The following is a 5,030-nucleotide window of genomic DNA, read 5'->3' on the forward strand; positions in this document are numbered from 1 at the left end:
CTGGTTGGGTTTATTATGCCTTCTGAGCTCGCCTTACGTTTGCTTTTCATGTTAATAATTGGGCAAATATTGTGTTATAGCAGGCGGGAATAGGATGTAGTTTTACAGATCGCATGCTGCAGGCAGAGTGTGCTGTGTACCGAAGCTGAGCCACTGAGGAAGAGTGCTTAACTTTACCAGCTGGCCACCCCGTCCTTCCCTCCTTCCCTCTTTTCCATTTTGTCCATTTATCTCTTTAACTGAACATGCTGCACACAGTTGGTGTGCTCACATATTGGTATAGACCATCTGAGTTCACTTTGGCAACAAGTTCCATTTTTCTCCCCCCTCTATAGGACTTTTAGTGGCCGGGGATTAGGTGCAGCAGTGGATTTGAATGTTTGAATGCCTTCCTATGAAGCCAGCTGGGTAAAATGCTTAACTTGAAGCCGTTCATGCTCCTCTGTGTATAACTGTGTGGCTGGAACACTGAGGCTGTGAAGAGCCTCACCTTAGGGAAAGGCAGAAATAGCTCGGTCCATGATGTGCATGAGTGTGTGTGAGTGTGCGTGTGTGTGTGCCCGCCACCCACACACACACACACACATCCTCCACCACCTCCTACCACCAGTTTTTAAAACTGGTTCGCTAGTAATGCTTCATCTTGTTCCACCAAATGTGACTGGGATCATTACCAAACAGCATGAACCAGTTTTAAAAGTTTGGATTTTATTGAAGTAGGAAAAACTGGCCAAAGAGACTGAGCTCCTCTGATTCAGAAAAGTCTTTTCTCAGTGTTGTGTCACAGTTTTTAAGCTACATTATAAAAGAAACAGGCGGCAGAAACGTAGCATGTCGAGCAATCAGGGGTGTTTATAAAGATTTATAATTCAACTCAAGATTTATGGCCTAACCTTTCTCTCTGACTGTGGCCGCTCTTAATTGCAGTAGTAATCACTCACTGGGTGGCCTCCTTTTTACAGAAGGACGAGGGCGTCCTTTTGTCTTGTCACACTATCTAGCAAACTTTTGATTTGATGTCAGGTATTTTGGCTTTGAGGTTGTACGCTTCACAACATTCACAACCTAGAGGATGACAGCCCTCTCCAGCATGCACTGGATTAAATGGCAATCAGGTTGCCAGACACAGAGACAGATGCTCTCATTAACAGCTATGTGCAGTCAGTGTGTCCAAACTTGGATGTCTTAGGCATTAGGTGATTTGAGGGGGGGGGTGAGGAGGGACTTCATCCCGCTTGTTAGCAAAATCCCATTATCCTCCTTGTTAGCAAAATGACCAAAATGTGCCCTTGTTGTTAACCTGCCATTCTTCCTCCTTATAAGAAATTAACAAATGTGCCAGCTGGTATTAGGACTAAAACCCCAAATGCATAAAGTCTCGATTCAAGAGGGTCAAGTGTTAAACCTGGCACTAACCCTCAGAGCACCACAAGACTTTTCCCCTTAGAAACCCATACTGTGTCCCTGTTGCATCAACGCTGTGTATCTTTAAAGTGCCACTGCATTATAGGGACAAATAGTGTCTACAGCCAAAGAAGGACACACCAGGCCGCTTCAATCAGACACAGTGGAGTTGTATTCTAGCTGAGCTGATGATTGCTGCATTTAATGGCGAGGCCAGCTGTACACGATGGATTGCTACGCGTGGGTCGTGGTATCCAGGGCATCTGACAATCTATACAACTTTGAAGGAAACTTCAGAGCAAACTTTGACTGCAGCCAACTATATGCTATCAACATTCTTGCAGTGCTGTTTCGTGTCCTCATCAAAGTGACGGGAATGTAGTGTTCCACGCATCTTACAAGTTTTCTCATAATCCGCCTCATTTCTTCTTACTTGGTCCCTGAAATGTGCTTCATGTGCTTTGTAGTTCCAGATAGGATCCGAATGAATGACTGTCTGAAACGGTGTAAACTGCGTCTTCTTCTTGTTAAGGCAAACAACAAAATACAGACTCTTTGACTTGAATATGGATTCTTTCTCGCTGACCTTCCTGTGGAGGACAAGTCGAACATTTTCCCCATTTCAGATCAATAAAGTATCAAAACGTTCCTGTCAGTCTGCAAAGAGCAAAGCAGGCTCCTGTTAGGTGGCTCATTGTGGCTGTTTACTCCTCAAACATTCACTGAAATACAGAGATGAATTTATAGCCGACTGTTCTGTAGGCAGTCGTTGTGGAAAACACTCCAGGCAGTTAGGGCGACTTAACTGCGAACTAATTTACTCCCCAAAAAATGTGTGTTGTGAGTCGGGTTAGTTGGAGGTCAGCAATAAATTTGTCAAAAAGTGAAACTCAGCCTATGTATCATTCTCAACCTGCTCGACATTTGTCCGTAGTTCAGTGCCAACAATTCACTTTAATGATTCATTTATGTCAAATAAATTATAGCCAACCTGATTCAGGAGCTCGCTCACTCTGCTGACAGATCTGCTTGGACAGTTATGACTCATGTTGAAGTCACCCCACAGCCTAAAAATAATCATGACTGAGTCAGTCTTAATGTCCAGCTCCTGGAGGGGAATGGTTTATTGTCTGATGGGGACACTGGTGAAAAATTCATTTTTTCCCCCCAATGAGTCTGCAATCCCCAGCTGAACGTGAGAGAGAGGCTTAAAATTAATTATTCAAAGTCCAGGAGAACTAATTGTGCATTAATTTAGGAAGAAAAGATATGCCTTGTTTTTCAATTTGAATCAGACTTAATAATAGAAATTTAGTCATTTGAATTCACTCTTGTTTTCAGTACAGTGCAACAGTGTTAATATCATTACTGACCCGTGGAACAATTGGCTGCAAACTGGAGTGGAATATTTGATGAAGGTGATGAAATATTGAAAATAAAAGGCCATGAGCATTGTTAAAACACCAAATAAGAACTATATGTTATATGGGCTGTTCATAAACAAATGTGTATTACTCTTGTTTTGCTAAACAGACAGGAATACACAGTATAGTATTGAGCATAGTGACATTACTTAAAGGAACAGTGTGTAAGATTTAGGGGCATTTAGTGGCATCAAGGCACAGTGGTGTGGTGGTTAGCACATCACCTCATAGCAAGCAGGTGCCTGGTTTGATCGTGGGTGTGGAAGCCTTTCTGTGCGGAGTTTGCATGTTCTCCACGTGTCAGCGTGGGTTTTCTCCGGGTACTCCAGCTTCCTCCCACAGTCCAAAGACATGCAGGTTAATTGGTGACTCTAAATTGTCCGTTGGTGTGAATGTGACTGTGAATGGTTGTCTGTCTCTATGTGTCAGCCCTGTGATAGTCTGGTGACCAATCCAGGGCATACCCCGCCTCTCGCCCAATGTCAGCTGGGATAAGCTTCAGCCCCCCCACAACCCTCAAGAGAATAAGCGGTTCGAAAATGGATGGATGGATAGTGGCATCAAGCGGTGAGGATTACAGACTGCAACCAGCCGAAACTTCTTCCGTTTACAATTCCTCCAGTGTTCATTGTTCAGGAGGATTTCTCCAGGTGATGAAATTATCTGCAAAGGCCTCATCCTCTCCAAAACAGGGGTCTCATTTATAAAACAGTGCGTAGAATCCAAATTAAAATGTATGTACAAACAAAAGCCAAAAATGGACCCAATAAATGTTTGACAATTTCTACAATCAGGCTTCCACCTTACCATCTGTATCGCCAATTTCCCATCTCCAAAATGTTCATCAGCATGTGTCAAAGTTCCTCCAATCAAGTCTGTTTTTGTAGATCACAACTTTTACATTGGAAGTGTCATTTTGTGTGTATGCAGTGTCTATGATTGAGACCCCTGGTGAATTAAACCGGACACTGAACACTGTTTCATGCTACAAATCAGTGTCCGATGCCGTTCAGCATGTTGAAGAACAGCTGCTAGCCCAGCGCCTGCTAATGTGTGCCCACCTTATTTCTGGACCAGGTGATTTAAACCAGTAAAAACGGAAAAAAGGAGTGGCTGCTCACTTCAGTGGCCGAAACAAAACCTAGAATGGCGCGATCTAGAGCCAGTATTTAGTTTGTCCGTCCTGGGCTACTGTAGAAACATGGAGGTGCAACATGGCTATCTCCATAGACAAGGTCCCCCTCCCTATGTGTATATAAATGGCTCAATCTCAAGTAACGACAATACAACAATTCATATTTTCAGATGATTATACACTAAAAATATATTTAGTAAATTAAATTCAATTTTTGCCAATGTATCCCCCTAAATCCTACACACTGGACCTTTAATATTTGGATGTCTTAGGCATTAATAACAGAAATCCAAAGACACCTGTATGGATTTTGGTAGTGGTGGTGCTGTGTAAAAAAAATACTGTCACAAATATAGGTTAGAGCATTTAAAATGTCTCATATCTCACCATGTGTTACTGCAAAGGTCTCCAAAAGTCACACAGAAGTCAGACAGACTTCTTAAACATCAGTAAAAAAAAAAAATCATGTCTGTAAGCAATTATCATAAAATTGAGAAAAGTTACAAGTATCAGGGTGGTAATGTAATGTTGTCTGATCTCTTAAGAAGGCACAGGGGAGTTAAAAGCCAAAACATCCCAACTTATTAAGAGACACAAATCTTCTAAACACAAGTATCAGTTTTATTGCGAGTGAAATACACTGCATTGCAGAAGAAGCTGTAAATGTCAACAAGATAAAACACATATTTTTTTTAATGAAACAGATGTGTCCGAGTTCAGAGGGCTGTGCAGGATCAGATCAGATCAGATGCTTTATTTCCCCCCAACTTTGTGTCCCGGCTCCTGGGTGAGGAGGCTGCAGCCTCCGGGGGCAGCTGCAGCCTCTGTACTCCTCACTCTGCCCCGTGTGTATGTGCGTGTGTGTATGTGTGTGTGTGTGTGTGTGGTGGCCCGGACGCCGAAGTGACGAGCCTTGTGGTGCAATGTACGTCTGCACCGTCCCCGGACTGACAGGGCCGGAGGTCCAATGAAATAAGTCGACATATTGAGGTTGTCAAATCAAAGCCAAAGGGGAGGCGCTGTCCCGTCGTCGTCTGAATTACGTCATGCACAAACAGCTGGTCGTT

The sequence above is a fragment of the Epinephelus fuscoguttatus genome, linkage group LG6, assembly GCF_011397635.1.
Source record: "Epinephelus fuscoguttatus linkage group LG6, E.fuscoguttatus.final_Chr_v1".
Classification (NCBI taxonomy): domain Eukaryota; kingdom Metazoa; phylum Chordata; class Actinopteri; order Perciformes; family Serranidae; genus Epinephelus; species Epinephelus fuscoguttatus.